General features: G+C 37.0%; 1 protein-coding gene across 3 annotated transcripts in view; it reads left to right on the forward strand.

The window, feature by feature from the left end:
- Positions 1-12,328: 12,328 nt before the first annotated feature.
- Positions 12,329-19,825, forward strand: part of LOC150096521 (acetyl-coenzyme A transporter 1) — a 232,696-nt gene continuing 225,199 nt past the window's right edge. For 2 of the 3 annotated variants that reach the window (XR_016549809.1, XM_090408203.1), the window contains exon 1: positions 12,330-12,548. The gene's annotated coding sequence lies outside the window, so the exon portion shown is untranslated. Of the gene's footprint in view, positions 12,549-19,825 lie in introns of all 3 variants that reach the window. The other variant, XM_090408204.1, reaches the window with a different exon arrangement.

Below are 19,825 nucleotides of genomic sequence, written 5' to 3' on the forward strand. Positions count from 1 at the left end.
CACCAGCCTTGTAATTCCACATATACCCATTCTTATTAGAATATTCAGTACGTCTTTCAATCTCCCAGGTCAAGACCACATGATCGCTTTCCCCAAGTGGAGACATTGTAACTAAATTACTTATTGATATGTTCTCCGATGTTATGACCAGATCTAACACTCTAGAATCTCTTGTCCCTTCCATCACATGCTGTCTCAGGTAATTATCTCTTAACAAATGTATAAACTCCATTTCCGTTGTTCCTTGTGACCATTCCTTCCCCCAATCTATGTCCCCAAAGTTAAAATCCCCCATAATAATTACTTGACCTTTACTCATCGTGCTAATTTGCCAATACATGCTATGTACATTCTCCCTTATTCCCCTTGGATTATAGCAACAACCAATTACATATTTCGCCTTGTTAATCTCTATCTCACACCAAACAGCCTCTAATGAACTGCCCTCTACATACCTGTCACAGTGAGGTACTTCTATCTTTTTTGGCTTTAATGTTTCATCTATCATTAATAAAACCCCTCCCCCCATTCTGTCATCTCTGTCCTGCCTGAAAATACTGTACCCCTTACATTCAATCCCAATAACTATATCATTTTTGGTTAACCAAGTTTCGCTAATTCCTATAATTTTTGGCCATGTTGTACTCAGTAATGACAAACATTCTTCACACTTATTCCTAATACTTCGAGCATTGGTATACATAAATTGCAATACACCCTTCCTCCCATAATATCCCTGTGTGCGAATTATCCCACTCTGTCTACTGTTAACATTCTGCGAACAATTAATCCCAGTTTCACAACGATTAATCACCTTAGTACTATTTACAGCTAACTCTATCACCTGCCTCCCTAGCAAATCCCATTTCCCTGTTTATGACCCTTTACTCTGTCCTTTATCAATAAATGTTCTAAATGCCAAGCTCCTAATCCATTTAAGTGCAAACCATCTCTCTTAAAATACTCCTTCCTTTTATCAAACTCATCCCAGACATTCATAAAATGAATATTCAGTTTCATTTCTTTGCAAAACCTTTTACACAATCTGGACACCATTCCATTTACTATAATTGCTCTTCTGTTCATTTCATCACAATCAAATCGTGGTAGCACACTCATGATCTTTCCACTCTCACTCTTTGCATTCATTGCAATCATTAAATTCTTCAAATCCCGTCTTACAGAAAATCTTTCGCTACGAAGATCATTCGTCCCTATAACTGCAATAATCTCACTCACTCTATCTTTCTGCAATTTCACAGCCCTAGTTATATCCTTAATCTTTGACCCTGGGTAACACGCTTTAATTACTCTACCATCCTTCGCACCCTTAATTATAGAATTCCCATACAGCACAACATCTTTTTTGCTTCTTCTTAACTTGACATCGTTTTTTGGCTTCACATCTGGACTATCAGTAGTACCCATGACCATATCTTCCCTATCCTCCCTAAAAATCCATATCATCGATATTCTATTCTTGTATTTACATCTTATACTATTACTTAAGTCTTACTAATACCTGGAACTTTTGATGAGATTATACTAACCAATACCAGAAACTCCACCCTATTATTCTTGAAACTTCTAGCATTATTATACATAAGGTATAGCATCAATTAGGCCCGACCACCTTTACACCTTGTATTTATTATTATTATTATTATTATTATTATTATTATTATTATTATTATTATTATTATTATTATTATTATTCCTGACATCTCCTAGGATTCCGAAGACTCATCGCGGGAGGATACCTACAACTGTCTCAACCACTACATCGAACTTCTACTACGAATCATCTCCATCAACGCCATGTATCGCCCACCACAACTAGTATTTTTTCTCTGTAAATTGCGTGTGTTCTGAAGTACCTTTACAACTTGTATTGACCATAACATTCTATATTGTTGTTTGAGAGCTCAGATTCTGCATATTTTGGTCATTGTCGCACTTACTCGCCTCATGCACAATCTTCCTTTACCCTAATTGTTTGAATTTACCTGATTACTCAGTGAACCAAGATTTCTCTAAACACCTAACAAATATAATACTTCACACTTGTTAGGTTATTAGTGCCAACCAGAACAATTAATTATTTCGCCTTCCCTTTTTGCATCCTGACAGCTATACTAATATTATTAATTTTCGCACCATGGAAATAAAATTTTGTGATGCTTATATTAAGTGCTGCTCTTATTATAGAATCAGGAAATAAAATTTCTCCTATTTATTCACACTATCTTGTTGATAAATATTCAAATATGAATTCGCTTTCATGGAAGTCATTTTGAACTGCAGCCTATGCGAGAACAGCTAATTTGTACTATTACCGATATTACCAAAAATAGAGCCTCCGTAGCTCAGTCGGTATCGAATCCCTTTGGTCAGAAAGACCTGGGTTTGATTCTCGTCCATATAACGTGAGGAACCTTTATCTGGTCTCTTTCGACAAAAAAGGAGTTAGCCGATCTCATACGGAGGTAGGGGGAATTTCACCCAGAAATTTCTAACAACATCTCAAGTTCAATAGCTGCTGTCCAACCCAATTATCAAAACTATGGTTTGCACAATTCCTTCAGCTAGGAGGATGACATTTTTCATTCCTCGGAACTGGCAAACCGGCGCCGTGAACACACATGGATTTACAGTCTTAAATACTTAACCTAATGACAGGGGCTCAAGTCGCCTCAATAGGGATGGGAAAGAAGAAAAGGGAGGAAACTCCATACGAATAAAATAAATTACCAAAAATGAAAGTCGTTTGTTCAGAGCTCACGTCGATATATTTGCCGATAGGACCATTTCATAATTATATGTAAATGTATATAATCCTGTTATTTTTGAGCAATAGAGTATCGCTTTAAAGGAGAGTGGAAAATATGATAATTATAATAATAGAAAATGCGGTGTACAGTTCCTGAATTTGTGTCATTTACGCGGCAGCTACATTTTAATGGAATTGTCCATATAAATGAAATTGAATGAATTGCATTTTCCTTTTATATCGTTATCTTATGGCGACGTTCTATCAAGACATAAATTGAGTTCCTGCGAAAAACAAAGGAATAGCTTCATTCGTGCATTTTATTCAAAGTGTACAATTTAATTTTGCATAAGAATGGATACATGATCTTTGTTTCATACTGCTTAATAATAATTTACTCAAGTGTTAAATATATAACTAATCCCTGTCAGTTGCTAATGTATGTATATTCGAGTACATTTTCTCCCATGAACAGGGTGAATAGCGGGATAAAATTAATTAATCTGCTGACATTTTGAGGGAGACCTAGTCTCTTTCTAATCTACCACTATCAGTTGATATTTTTTCTTACATTAGTAAGCTAAATATTTCTCTCCAAGGAAAAAATATTCTAGTACTTCTAGTAATTGTCAGTTGTTCAACAGTGATGTTAGTGGCTCTTTATTTAATTTAATTGAGACGTCGTGATCTAGAGCAGGGCTGTCCGAAACAAGGCCCGCGGGCCGCATGCATCCCGAGGTGCGATTTTGTGCTGCCCGCCTGTGGGTTTTGATTTTCACGATCGAAAAAATAAAATAACAATTTGAATCGAATGCGTATTAGATATTTTAATTCTATCACTAATGAATAATCTCGATGTTGGTAATTTTATTTGGTGTTTTTACAGCACTATATACGAACGTGTTTTTCAAATATTAGATGTGTCAAAGAAGCGTTCTTACACTCTCCTTTTCTTACAAGCATGCTCCGGGTGCTCACCGGGAACGTGAGCGCGCAATTAGTGTTGTTCATTTGTTCAGCTATCGAGGTTCAGTTGCTACTGCTCGCTTAACTCAGTCGGTATGGACGAAGCCTTTGGTAGGAAAGACATGGGTTCGATTCCCGTCAATGAGATGAGGAACCCTTATCTGGTCTCTTTCGATTAAAGGTGAGTTAGGAGGTCTCGTAGTGAGGTAGAGGGTTTTTCTAATGGAAATTCAGGTTTTTTCTCCATGAAAACAAGCAAACCACCCCAGTGAACACACGCTGCTACAGTAAAAAAATACATACAACAAAAAAATAAAACTTAATTAATACCTCGGATATATCTTTTTCTTTTAATGCGGCCCTCGGATTACCTATGGTTGGACAGCAGTGATCTAGAGCAAGAGTTAGGTTGTTGTTTTTTTTCAAAAATTCTCGTGGCTTTTATCAAGATCATTTTTACTCTCTTTGTTTTATATACAGACAGTGTTAACTTTTCCTTCAATATCATTCAAATATGGATCATGAGATACATTTCCCAGCCTTCGGTTTTTTTGCAATTTCTTCCTAAAGTTTTCTTCCTACCTTTCTTTCTTTTTGAGCTTCAATTAGCATTTTTTTCTGCGTTTAAAGGTAATCAATCAACATTTACTTTTCTTTATCTGCTACTGGCATGTGGTGAAAAGGTTAACATCCTTCACTTTTCTGGTTTGATATAATCGATCTACATCACTGCTTGAATGGAAGGCATAATTATTGTCATTAAGGGTCATATTTTTCGATCAAGTACATGCAAACATGTTCACAGAATATTCAATCTGAATAAACAGTGACTCATTTTCTGTGGTTAATTTTCCATATAATTTGAGATAACCTCTATTACAAATATGACATTATCTCGATTTCGTGTTTCAAGTCAGAAGCCAGTTTTCTTTAGAAGGAACATTAGACAATTCCTCTCTTAATAATCACTGGATCTATAGTCCTTACTGGTGGAGTTGTGTTTTTACCAGGTGGTCATAACAGCTGTAGGATTTTCTAATCTTTCTACTCATTCAAAAATGTGTATGCAATTTCTTATTCAAATGAGTGCCTATGTAACTATATTGCAACAGAATTTGAATTCATAGCGCTAGACTGCCCGAAAAACGACTGTTCTTTTCGGCAACTAGAGGAACCTTTCCTAAACCTCTGTCTTCAGCAGTACCGGCTCCAGGATTTCCGGCCCCCGATGCAATTTTAAGTTGAGCGTCCCTTACATTTTTTTAATTCACTTATAATTTAAAGGTTAAAAAATCAAAACACATATTTTTATGTGAAAACGTGTAGTTTGAAAAATGCATGTATTAAGTGTAGGTCGTACGTACGCATAATAGCTGACAGTGTAGTTACCATTATTTGGCTAGTGTTTGTAAAGCAGTATACAAATGTGTATAACTAATTATATGGTTTAACTAAGTAGTTGTAGCATTTGGTATGAATATATTTTTCAATGAATTTATTATTCTTGTTTTATTGCTACTTTTTTTTTTAAATTTTTTTTAGCTTTTAACGTAATTATTTATTTTATTCATTTATATGTTTATTTCGGATTTAATAAATATTTATTTCGCTTTTAATAGTATAGTACACATAATGATGCCAAGAAACTTTTAATCTGCTTTTAATAATAGAAAACGACTCAGAGAAAAGGAAAAACAGATAAATCAAATGGGGGCAATTTTGTTTTTCTTATGTTCTTCTAAAAATGAAGGAAATGAAGAATTTCATAGACCTGAAGTTGTACATTAAACTTCTCGGAATGAAAGCGAAACATTGGTATCAGTTTCAGGAGGAGGAGACCAAAGTGAAAATAAAGAATATCAAAATAATGTGGAAAACATAGAAGGAGAGAAAGAAATAAATGAAACAAATCAAGAGGGTTGAAGAAAATTTTCAATCACATCTGTACTCACTAGCAAGCAAGCTATCTCTTATCCTACCAATATAGCAGTATAGACAATTATTATTAATGAACAATTTATCGAGCATATTTTAATAAATATGCCTCAGAATGTTGGTAAAATTGAAATTAAAAAAAAGAGAAAAATAATACACAGAACGCAATAGAAGATATGACGGAAATGTAGTTTTTCAAACCTGCTAGCTTTTATGAGGTTAACTTTAGTCCGGCAGTTAGTGAGTCATACCACGAAGGGTGATGGAGAAAACCTTCTCTTTTCCTTTTTTTGAGGTAATAATCGATGCACTGACTGAATATCTTTTGATTCTATGCAAGCACTACTTTTCTGGCTTAGTTGGATTACTGTGTATTTTAAACGTTCTGCAACAATTTCTAGGAATCCATCTATGAAGAGATCATTTTTATATTGTTGTTGGTTTAGGAGTTCGTTATGTTGTTTTAAAGAATTTAATTCTCGCCGTATTTCCGTTGTCTCTTTAATTTAGTGAAGTTGTCTTTCGTTACCTCTTTAACGCTGTTTATAATTTGTCTAATGGTCTAATACTACTACTAATAACAATAATAGATATGTGCGCTGGAAAAATAAACCCTTGCATGGCCAATTTCTTCGAGATAATGAAAACAAATTGACGTGAACAAGACGTGGCAATTGCTACAATATGAATATATTAAAAAAGAAACACAAGGATTTATTCTAGCAGCTCAAGCACAGGCGTTACAAACGAATGCAATAAAAAAAAAAATTTAGAACATAAATAACAACAGAAAATGCAGATCATGCAATCAGAAAGAATACACTGTAATCAGTGCCTGGAGCTAGATAGCTCAAATTCATTATAAATACCACCATGATCAAGCAGCCAAAATAATCCATTGGCATGGCATGCATACAAAAAATATGGCTTTCCTACTTCTGATAACTGGTGCTAGCATAAAATAAAGACAGTACTGGAAATCGAAACAGCAAGAATTCTCAGGGACTTTAGAATACAAACTGATCAGCTTTTGGAACGCAATTTGCTTACGTTCTATAATAAAGTAACAGTAGAGTTGGATAAAGGAAATCCTTACTCAGTGATACTGCTTGACTTTGCAAAGGCTTATGACAGGATTCCACACGGAACTCTGTTACATAAATTAGAGCAAATGGGTTTGGATCCGAAGATGGTGATTTGGATTAAAGGATGGCTGGCGGACAGATATCAAAGAGTGGTTTACGGAGGAGCTGAGTCCAGGAAAAGGCAAGTGACTAGTGGTGTACCTCAGGGCTCAGTTCTTGGTCCACTATTGTTTAATTTGTACATCAATGATATTGGAAATACCTTGAATGGAAATATCCACTTGTTTGCTGATGATGCAAAATTGGGAAGAGAGATAATCAATTCAAATGATGTGGATATTTTACAGGATGACTTAAATAGGCTGACGCTAATGGCTGTCAGTTCAACGTGGCTAAGTGTAAGGTCATGCACTTCGGGAGGATGACATCGCATGCTGTTTACTATATTAACGGAACTCAACTGTAGGAAGTTGATGAGACAAGAGACTTGGGAGTTATTGTGGACAGAGAACTTAAGTTTAAAGGGCATATTGCTAAGATTGCTATGGACTGAGATAAATGGCTGTCAGTTCAACGTGGCTAAGTGTAAGGTGATGCACTTCCGGAGGATGACATCGCATGCTGTTTACTATATTAACGGAACTGAACTGCAGGAAGTTGATGAGACAAGAGACTTGGGAGTTATTGTGGACAGAGAACTTAAGTTTAAAGGACATACTGCTAAGATTGCCAAAACATCACATCAAATTACATGGTTGTTGAGGAACACACTAACAACCAGGGATAGGGAAGTTATTGTTCTACTCTACAGGGCATTAATAAGGCCGCATTTGGACTATTGTGCACAGATCTGGTCGCCAGGATTTCTTGGTGATGCGGAAGTGGTACAGAGGATTCAGAGGCGGGTTACAAAGATTGTTGCAGGTCTGTGGGATGTTCCCTATGAGGATAGATTGATGATCTGTGGGCTCCAAAAACTAGCTGATAGACGTAGGAGAGGAGATATGATAGAGGTATTTAAATTGTTAAAGGGATTTTACAGGATTGATACCGATGATATTCTTAAGACCAATGCAGGATGTGAGAGAACGAGGGGCCATCCCTGGAGATTGTGTAAGAGTATGGTTAACAGGGGTGTTAGGACTAGATTTTTTACTTGGAGGGTTGTGAATGGGTGGAATGCTTTGCCAGAACTGGTTGTGAATGCTTCAACTGTGAATGAATTTAAGGAGAGGTATGACAGGTATTGGGTAAATAATGGTTAGTGTGTCAATGTCGGGTCTCCCGCGATGAGTCTTTTGACTCCATGGAGACACCGTTAAAATAATAATAATAATAATAATAATAAACCTGACATCACAATTATCGAACATCTACAGGTTTGTATGAATAATATCGCTGTACCCAGTGATAACAACATTAACAACAAATAACTGGAAAGACTTAATAAATATCGAGATCTGGCAATCGAATTTGGCGGACTGTTGCTAAAAACACACTAGTCATCCCAATAGTTACTGGTGCAATTTTAAAAAAGCTACCCAACTGTTTACAAGAATTAAACGTCATCGAACATATTATCTACAAAAAACTGCATTAGTTGGAACAGTCCATATTTTACGACGCTTCTTGACAGATTATTTTTAAATTCTTGGGTAGAACCTGGGAACCCTCGCCTGCTCTGTATCACCAGTCAAATTGTTGTTTGAATGATATTTAGCTTTGACTGTATATCCATTATGTGAATAAAGTAATAATAAATAATAAGTAGAGAAAGTTGTTAGTTGATTTAAATGGATACTTGATTAAAATGATATTTAATCAGTTTAAGCATTGAATATCATTTTAATCGAGTACACATGCAATGAAGAAAGCCTGTGTAGCTCAGTGTAAGCAGTGTTTTCATTTCTCTTCGCTAAACCGCCCCAAGTAAGAGCGCTGCGAAATCGATTCTAGTTGCCGATTAGAGACCTAGAGGAACTTTTTCTAATCCTATTTTCGCCGTTCTGAATTAGTAGATATCTCGCACGGGCAAACGGTCTTTGTTCTTCCGTAAATTCAAGTTTTTCGTCCCGTAACCTCAAGAAAATTGATCGTAGAACCCACGCTATTTTCAGACATTAAATTATTGTTTTAGGTACTACGAGATGGCGGCACCTGTTAGCTGTCTCTTCGCTGCGTGCTGCTTAATTAGTGATAGTCTTGGGCCTGCTATCGTTGATTGGCTACCAATGGGGATTGAACTGTGCCTCTCAGTCTCCAAAAGTTAGACAGAGCTAAAACGGCCTCACCTACTCCCTATAAGGGAATAAAAGGCATTAGCTGATTTTTTTTTCGTATAAGGAAAGCAATTCACATGTTTCCCTACCAATTTTGAGTTCAAATCATTGAGTGTATGAATGTGTATAATTTGTCCGATCAAGTACGAAGAACAACAAATCAGAATGGGATAGTTAGTAAAAGGCATCAAATTAAGGGTAGGACTAACGGGCTTCTGCATTTCATGTATACTAAAGCCAGAAGTATTAAGAACAAGAAGGAAGAATTTTTGGCCTTCGTTGGCTCTTCCTGGCCACAGGTTGTTATTGGCATTAGTGAAACATGGTTAACAGAAGATGATATAGCTAGTGGAATTGAATGTAAGGGTTATAATGTGTTCAGGAGGGACAGCGAGAATAAAATGGGGGAGAGTGTTATTGATGATAGCTGATGAACTGCAGCCAAGGAGAATAGAAGTTGAACTGCTGGATAGAGAAAAGAGCACATTTGAGGCCATTAGGTGTGAGATTGAGGATAACAGAACAAAATATAATTGGATGCTGCTATAGACCAGGTGATGGAATAGATGGTTCGGATAGTAGGCATATGCAAATACATGCAATGAATGGAAGGAGGGTAATTATTATGGGGTATTTCAACTATGGTAACATTGATTTAAAGGAGGACAGGAAACATGGGAGGAATAAATTGGATTTTATGCAGTTATTCAGGGATAACTATCTGCAACAGCATGTAATGGAAAATACTACGGGTCAGAGAGTGCTAGAACTAGTAATTGCATCCGAGAATTTGTCTGTAAAACGAATATGACCAGGTTGCCACCAATTGGTGAGAGTGATCATAGGGTCTTGTCTTGGGAGGTGGCTAAAGGAGTGGAATTTACAATTAAGACAGGGTGCATGTGGAATTTCCGGTTGGTAAATATGACAAGCTTAGGAGGTTGCTTGGTTTAGTGCCATGGCATGTAAACCTGCAAGGGCTGGATGTTGATAGTGCATGGGAGGCGGTTAAGGAGTGTTTGCAGGAAGCAGTGGATTACTGTATACCTAAAGTCTCTGAATAGTATATCAAATAAGGGTTAAATGGATAAATAACAACATTAAGCTTGAGCTGTAAAAAACGAAACAGCTGTGGAGGGAATTCAAGATGAAAGGTGACCTGCAGGCACATGAACGGTATAAAGCGCAGACCAGAAGGTGATAACGAGTGTGGTAAGAAAAGCAAAAGTGGATTATGAAAGAAAATTAGCCATGCAAGCTAAAGAGAATCCCAAACCATTTTTCGATATGTTGGAAGTAAAAGAAAAAATGTATACGGCAGAATGATTTTAAAGAATGCCGATGGTATGATGTAATCGAATCAGTTGATATAGTGGAATTTCTGAGTGAGCACTTTTCAAGAGTATATCATCCAGGTGGTGACATTGCAGAAATGAAGTAACCAACAACTTATACGGGAATTGTGGTGAATGAAGTGGAGGTGAATATTCTATTACAAAACCTCAATGAAAATACATGTGTTTGATTGGATGGTATACCAGCTTGTGTCCTAAGTGATGCGGCTAAAGAATTGTCAGTGCCCTTGACCATTTTGTTTAATTTGAGTCTCAGGTCTGAGTTTGTCCTGAGGGGGTGGAAAGAGGGGGGGGTAATAGTTCCACTGCATAAAGGAGGCTCCAAGACTGATGTTTAAATTAGCGACTGATTAGCATATCAGGAATCGTTCTCAAGGTCTTCGAGAAAATAGTCAAGAGGAGAATGGATAGATGAAAATGGGATACTGTATGGGGGACAGCATGGTTTTGTGAAAGGTAGATCATGCCTCAGTAACTTGTTCACGTTTTATAACACAGTGACGGCTGAACTGGATAAGGGTAATGGATTTACAGTGATTCTACTCGACCTTGTTAATGCCTTTGACAGGCTGCCACATGGAAGTCTAATCCATAAACTGCAACATATGGGAATGGGTATAGGATTGGTGAGATGGATAGGACGGTGGTTGATGGTGAGATACCAGAGAGTATCTTACTCAGGAGTAGAGTCCAAAAGATGGCATGTGACTAGTGGTCTGCTGCAGGGTTCTGTTCTTGGACCACTGCTGTTTAATTTGTTCATTAATGATATAGGGAAGGATATGAGAGAAACGGTTCATTTGTTCGCTGATGATGCTAAGTTGGGTAGGGCAATAGTGAATGCAGATGATGTCAAAATCTTGCGGGATGATTTGGATAGATTGGAGTTCTGGGCTCAGGAGAATGGATGTCAATTTAATGTGACAAAATGCAAGGATATGCAATTTCGGGTGAAAAAATTAGCAGCAATATACTACATTGGTGGAACTGTACTTCAGGAGATTGATGAGGCTAAGGATCTGGGTGTGTTGGTGGATAGGGAGATGAAGGTTAGGGGACACATTGCAAAAGTGGCTAAATCAGCTCATCAAATCTTGGATGCTGAAAAATACTTTGACGAACAGAGACAAGCAAGTTATTGTTCCTTTGTACCGAGCCTTGATAAGACCTCATCTCGACTGCTGTGCCCAGATTTGGTTACTTAGGTTTCTTCTTGATGGGGAGGAGGTTGAGAGGATCCAGAGCCGAGTGACCAAGATGATAGCAGGTCTATGGATTGAAATTTATGAGAACAGGTTGAATATTTGTGGGTTGCAGAAATTGGCTGATAGGCGGAAAAGGGGCGATATGATTGAGACATTCAAATTACAATGGGTCTCTATAAGATTAATTCAGAAGATATTGGTGGGAGGAGGACTAGGGGCCATCCACGGTAGCTGTGCAAGAGTGTGGTTAGCAAGGTTTTTTACTTGGAGAGTGGTGAATGAGTGGAATAAGCTGCCAGAGTCTGTTGTGGGGGCCATGACTGTAAATGAGTTCAAGACGAAGTATGATAGATACGGTGTGAATGTTGAATACTTATTCTTGACATGATGTTAGGGCCTCTCTCGATGAGTCTAAGGACTCTTTGGAGTTGCCCGTAATAATAATAATAATAATAATAATAATAATAATAATAATAATAATAGTGTTGTGTTAGCTTTTTGTGATTGGCTAATGGTTTAGTTTGTTTGCTTCTTATTTCTAAAATCTTTAATTCGCGCTAAATGGCTGTGTCTGCTTCTTTTGGGAAATAAAAGTCCAGTGGGATATTTTTAAAGTACAAAAGCGATAATTTTTCTTTATCACATTGCTAATGTGTTTACTTAATGAAATTTTCCTTCTACTATCTAGCGATATTTTTGTCGGTTTAAATATTCTTATACGGAGGCATTAGTATCGCTGGTTGATAAATGTCATGGTTACGAATGTAGGACTACGTGTGGAATTTTTTTCCTCCTTTCTGTACGTTATGTTGGAGTAACCATATGTTTTCGAACTTAGGATATGTTGAATTTGAATAACAAGAAAATCGATTATCAGTTTTTTTTCCCTTCGTTTACCAAAACCTTGCCCTCCCCTGCCTATACACATACACGCAATCCAAAATGTTCACATAGTAAGTTGCTTTTATACTTATTTTCATATTTATCAAAACTAGAATAATACTGCGTATATCAGCTACGTTTCTGAAGTAATGCAGAATATTAGAGTAAAATGTGTTTTTTGGTAGATTGTGCAGTGACCACTACTATGGATTCGTGGCAGGACAAGTTGGTAATATGATTCAGATAATTGAAAATGAAACACTGGAAAGCTGAAGACGCTGGTGGTAATTATTCGTAACATAGCTACTAACGACGGTGACTTCTTCGGTTTTAATCCCGTTAGGGATACCAAGAACCTTTGTAAGGGTTTTCCAAATAAAGTGAATTAGTTTTTCTCATAGTAGTTTTAATCCCACGAGACAAGCTGGAGAACATACGTAACACGCTTCAAATTGCACACAAATGTGCGTGTAATTTAATGGATTGTATTAACCACACTGTTATAGCATTAATTAGGTTTCTCTGAAGCCAGGTTGCATTTTCTGGCAGACTATTGAGCTTGATGTGTAAGGGGAAGACAGTTTCAATTTGAAGCATTTGGTTTTTATTTTTTCCTTTTTCGTTAAATAATTTTCTGTTCTGAGAAAAGTATCTCCAAGGACAGTAATAGTTATTCTTAACATATCAGGAATGGTTTTTGTGCCTTTTTAAGATAACCTGACTTATTTTAGAGTTAGTTGGTTTTCTGATGGAATAAGCCGGAAAATTTCTCTTTGGAAACTTGGTGACCTCCACCACTATCACCATAAAGTACAAAATCAGTAAATGAAAATGTGCAGTTAATGTGTACTACATTCATGTTGCCTATGTTTCTTCTTTCATGTGTAACTCTAAGTAACCCTAATGCTATGAGGAAATAATGTTTTAGCATTTTGGGATTGCAGACTATCATATATCATTCTTTTTGGGTTTGCATCTCAGACACATATTGTGAGGACAGTAGGTTTTTATTATTATTATTATTATCTCACTTTACTCCACAGAAGTGTTAGGTAACACTTCATGTAAAATATGAGGTATGACTTTGACATCGCCTTACCATAAATGTATATAATAAATTTCTTTTTACACAGAATAAAATATGAAATTATTTTAATTTCATATTTCCTTGTTGTCTTTCTTTTATCTCATGCTCTGTTTATCCTCATTATAATATCATGACATGTGATGTCATTTAATGACCAAGAGGTGTACTTACTGAATGTCATCGTGTGCTCATATTATTATCAGGCCTCATATTCTTAGTTACTTTGGTCATAAATTCAAAATAGTTATTCTGTTATCACAAGCAAGTTATGTTATTTGTATATGATAGCTTTGTATGTATGCTATGAATATTGTAGAAAGATTATTTTTTTTTGTGTGTGTTGTTTAATAATAATTTTTCAGATAGTAATCTTGGGGTTGGATTACTTCCATTAATGGAAGCAAACAGATGAAATTGGTCCTAAATACATCTTTATTAGCTGTCATTAGCAAACCCCTCCCCCATGTCTCATTTCTTCTGTCCTTTCTGAAGAAATTATATCCTTTGCAATCTATTCCTATGACCATATCATCCTCATTCAACCACATCTCACTAATGCCTGTAACTTTTAGCCAAATTACGCTAACCAGTGTGAAAAACTCCTCAACCTATTTGTAATGCTTGTGGCATTAGTACACATAAACTACAATACCCCTCTTCATCCCAGAATTTCCCTTACATGTTGTGTTACTTAGTCAACTTAAATTAAGAACCTGAGGTGCTGCATTTCACATCATGTGATCACTCTCCCATTCACTAACCTCTAGGTTGCCTGAACCCATGCTCACTTGCACCCCCCCCTCCTCCCAAACATTCTAGTTTCCCTGATGAACACTCTGAAGTACACTCTCCTCAAGGACTCCTTATCAGTGAATTGCCACACAAAATCTTATCCTTATTTTCATGCTTTCACTCTTTCATGCTCTGCTTACTCTCTCCTTTCTTTTGCTTCTAAATCATATCGTCTGCCAGGTTTTGCAACTACTCAGTCTCACATTTTGTTCCGTGAAAAACTACATTTAAGTGTACTATCTTTTCCATTACTATCTGGTCATTCATTTCATTATCCATTGTGTCATTTGTACAGCTACTCATACCACTTGCAACACTAACTGTGCCAATCACATTATCATGCATTTTGTCTTTCAACTTACCACCATCACTCTTCTTACTCTCTTTCACACCTCTGGAACTTGTTCACAAAACACTTTCAACAAACATGTTTTCCAGTTTCATTTTGCACATTCCATAATGAATGTAATCATGCACATTAAAATCACCTGCCATTATTTTGCATAGTGGTGCCATGACATACAATATAGTGTACAAGAAAACAAATATTAAATCTTTAAAAACCAGAAAATTAACATACTATCCTTACATGTTCAATGTTTTTTTTTTTCCCATCTGGTTATACTATAAATTAAAGATGCCAAGAAATTATATTCTTGTTTTAATCCTTTATCCAAGTATATGCAAACAAAGTTTGCACATGAAGTAACTTCTCGACTGGGCTACTTGTATATAGTGGCTAATGGCTTCATATCACTTGCCTTAGTAAATAAAGGGTGAAACCAGTCTGGATATTTGCCCTTCCCATAATGCCTAGCATTATAGGAAGGGCTATTATAAGCATCATATCATATAGGTCTGTAAGAATATATGCTTTAAAGATATTGATTTAGATGGAATAGATGGTGGAGATAGTATGCATAGGCAAATAGAAGAAATGAGTGGAAGGAGGGTAACTATTATGGGTGATTTCAATTATGGTAACATTAACTGGAAAGAGGAGAGGGCACATGGGAGGAAGGAATTGGATTTTATGCGGTTATTGAAGGACAACTATCTGCGACAGCATGTAGTGGAAAATACCGGGGCAGAGTGTGCTTGACCTAGTAATTGCAACTGAGAATGTGGCTGTAACGAACATGACCATGTTGCCACCAATTGGTGAGAGTGACCATAAGGTCATGACTTGGGAGGTGGCTAAAGGAGTGGAATTTACAATTAAGACAGGGTACGTGTGGAATTACTGGGCTGGTAAGTATGACAAGCTTAGGAGTGTGCTTGACTCAGTGCCATGGCATGTAAAACTGCAAGGGCTGGATGTTGATAGTGCATGGGAGGTGGTTAAGAAGTGTTTGCAGGATGTAATGGTTGACTGTATACCAAGAGTCCGAATAATAAATCAAGTAGGGGTTAAATGGATGAATAACACTATTAAGCTTGAGCTGCAAAAAAAGAAACAATTGTGGAGGGAATTTAAGGAGAAAGGTGACCAGCAGGTGCAGGAACAGTATAAAGCTCAGGCCAGGATGGTAACAAGGGTGGTGGTAAGAAAAGCAAAAGCGGATTACGAAAGAAAATTGGCCATGCAGGCTAAAGAGAATCCCAAACAGTTTTTTCAATATGTTGCAAGTAAAAGGAAAAATGCTCATGGCAGAATGATTTTAAAAAATGCTGAGGGTAGGGAGGTAACCGATCAGTCGATATAGTGGAATTACTGAGCGAGCACTTTGCAAGAGTATATCATCCAGGTGGTGCCATTGCAGGAATGGAAGAACCAACAGCTTATACTGGAATTGTGATGAATGAAGTAGAGGTAACTATAGAGGAACCTCAATATCAATACATCTGTGGGATTGGATGGTATACCAGCTCATGTCGTACGTGAAGCGGCTAAAGAATTGTCAGTGCCCTTGACCATTTTGTTTAATTTGAGCCTCGGGTCTGGGTCAGTCCCAAGGGGGTGGAAAGAGGAGAAAATAGTTCCGCTGCATAAAGGTGGTTCCAAGGCTGCTGTTGAAAATTACTGGCCAATCAGCATAACAGGAATCATTATCAAGGTCTTGGAGAAAATAGTCAAGAGGAAATTACAAGATTGGATAGATGAAAATGGGATACTGTATCAGAGACAACATGGTTTTGTGAAAGGTAGGTCATGCCTCAGTAACTTGCTCACATATTATAACGCAGTGACGGCTGAACTGGATAAGGGTAATGGGTTTACAGTGATTCTACTGGACCTTGCTAAGACCTTTGGCAGGATACCACATGGAATTCTAATCAGTAAATTGCAGCATATGGGGATGGATATAGGGGTGGTGAGATGGATAGGAGGGTGGTTGATGGAGAGATATCAGAGAGTGGTTTATTCAGGAGTAGAGTCCACAAGATGGCCTGTGACTAGTGGTGTGCCACAAGGATCTGTTCTTGGACCACTGCTGTTTAATTTGTTCATTAATGATATAGGAAAGGATCTGAGAGGAACAGTTAATTTGTTTGCAGATGATGCAAAGTTGGGTGGGGCAATAGTGAATGCAGATGATGTCAAAATTTTGCAAGATGATTTGGATAGATTGGAGGTCTTGGCTAAGGAGAATAGATGTCAATTTAATGTGGCAAAATGTAAGGTTATGCATTTTGGGGTGAAAAGATTATGAAAAGATTAGCAGCAGTTTACTACATTGGTGGAACTGTACTCCAGGAAATTGATGAGTCACGAGATTTAGACGTGTTGGTGAATAAGGAGTTGAAGTTTAGGGGGCACATTGCAAAAGTGGTCAAATCAGCTCATCAAATCACTTGGTTGCTGAAGAATACGTTGACAAGCAGGTTATTGTTCCTCTGTATCGAGCCTTGATAAGACCCCCATCTCGACTACTGTGCCCAGATTTGGTCACCTAGGTTTCTTCTTGATGGGGAGGAGGTTGAGAGGATCCAAAGGCGAGTGACCAAGATTATAGCAGGTCTGTGGAATGAACCTTATCAGAACAGGTTGAAGATTTGTGGGTTGCAGAAATTGGTTGATAGGTGGAGGAGAGGAGATATGATTGAGACATTCAAATTACTGAAGGGTTTCTATAAAATTAATTCAGAAGATATTTTTGAGAACAGGGCTGGTTGTGGGAGGACTAGGGGACATCCATGGAAACTGGGAAAAAGTGTGGTTAGTAAGGGTGTTAGAGCTGGGTTCTTTACTTTTAGAGTGGTGAATGAGTGGAATGGGCTGCCAGAGTCTGTGCTGGCTGCTGTGACAGTGAATGAGTTTAAGGCGAGGTATGATAGATACTGTATGAATGTGGAATAGTTGTGATGAATATGATTTGGGGCCTCCCTCGATGAGTCTAAGGACTCCCTGAAGTTGCCCGTAATAATAATAATGCAAAAAGAGTGACTCAGTTGTCACTAAATATTTTGAAAAAGAACTTATCTTTTGACATCAATATTCATCACTATCTTCCTTCCTCTTCTGGTCTTTGGGCATTTTTTTTTATTTTTTTTATTCTCTCTCTCTTCTCTCATTCACATGATGCAGTTATTACTGAACATTTTGTCTTCTATTAGTCCTACAAGAAGTTAATGTCAGTGACACGAAACAATTCTGACATCTTTTTTTTTTTAGATAAAAAAAATGTCGTTTCAAGATCTGGCAGTTTTGAGGCAAGGCAATACAATACTTCTCAAATCATTCTGTTTTTAGTATTCTAATATATTATTTTCAGGTCTTCATGGATTCACTTTCTGTATATTTTGTTGCTCCCCAGAAAAGGTTATTTGCGAACCTATAGTACGTTTTGTTGTATAATGACGATTTTAGAGATTCCTGAAAAATCTAATCTCTAAAACAAGAACAGGAATTTGTCAGTGTAACAACTTTACTAAGTGGATATAATCCAAGAATGACCCAAAAAACAATTAACTACTCTTCTGTACAGCAATCCAAACAAGAAGCTGACAGGACTCCTATACAGATTTAGTTGCCAGGTTTTCAAGAAATAAGAAAAGTCTCATTGACTATTGACTGTTATAGTTGATAGCGATGTTTTCCCACTGGTTCAGGACACAAGTGTATACAGAAGATTTGAAATAGAAGTGATCACTTTCTAGTTTTGAGCAGGATAAAATTGAATTTCATATTGAAAATAAGAGTGTGTAAGAAATATTTAAAATGAATAAAATCAGAGTTGAGCAGCCTTCAGAGGTGAATTGCACAAACATCATTGAATTAAAAATGAAAGAGTTTGAAAACAAGAACCAAACCTTGGAGATTCACTGGCAAAGCCTGAAGAAAATATTGATTGATTGATTTAACCAGAGAGGCATTTGGTAAGGTTGTTTGTAAGTATAGAAAAATCAGAACTCCATGGTGGACTCTGGAAGTTAGAGACAGTCAAGAAAAAAGAAGAAAGCATATTGAAAGTTTGTGACAAGAAGTCAGGTTGTGCTCTTAGAGAATACAGAGAAAAATGTAAGAAAGCACTGTGTAAAACTAGCTAAAGGCATATGAACTTTGCTAAGAACGTAGAAAATAAATATCAGGACGGTGATAAAATATTCTAAAGGCTATTGACTGCCTATAACTTACTGAATTCACCATGGAGTTATGATTTTTCTATCTTTACAGACAACCTTACCACATGCCTCTCTGGCTGAATCAATCAATGTTTTCTTCAGGATTTGCCAGTGAATCTCCAAGGTTTGGTTTTTGTTTTCAAATTCTTTAATTTTTTCTTAGAAATGGAGGAAAAAGTACTGTAAAAGGAATCAGGTGATAAAGTTGACATGAAAACTGAAGATGAAGATATTCTAGGTGTTTGGAGTAATTACTTTGAATGACTCAATGTCAGCATGGAGATATCTCAGAACATAGAATGAAGTGAGGAATAGATATCCGTTCTTGAGTTAGAAAAAGTCATCAAAAATCTGAAATGTGGAAAGACAGCTGAAGTACATGAAATTCGACCAGAAATGCTAAAATATGTAAGTGTAAAAGTTTTACAGTGGCTGCATTGCATAATTCAGAAGGCTTGGTCAGAGGGTTGAATTCCAGATCATTGGAGCAGAGCTCTCATAGTACCCATCCATGAAAAGGGAAATAAACTGAATGTGAGAATTATTATTATTACCCCAAGACCTCATGGAGTCAAAGACTCATCTGGGAGGTCCTTTTATCGCACACACATCTCATCATACTGTGTCTTAAGCACACTCAAACTCCTTGCGGACACCACACTCTCAGGCAAGGCATTTCAATCATTCACAACTCTGCAGGAAAAAAACCTGCCTCTCACACCCTCTTTATACAGTTTCCAGGTATGACCTCTGGTTCTCCCCTGATCTCCCACTATTCTCTGTAGAACTTCTCCACCATTGATCCTATAACAACCCCTTACCAACTTGTAGATCTCTATCATATCTCCCCTCTTCCTCATTTTTAAGAATAGTAATCAAAAGGCATTGGTGATCCATGAAGTT

This window comes from Typopeltis vanoorti, chromosome 18 (assembly GCF_054136105.1).
Source record: "Typopeltis vanoorti isolate ZY-2024b chromosome 18, IOZ_Tvanoo_1.0, whole genome shotgun sequence".
Classification (NCBI taxonomy): domain Eukaryota; kingdom Metazoa; phylum Arthropoda; class Arachnida; order Uropygi; family Thelyphonidae; genus Typopeltis; species Typopeltis vanoorti.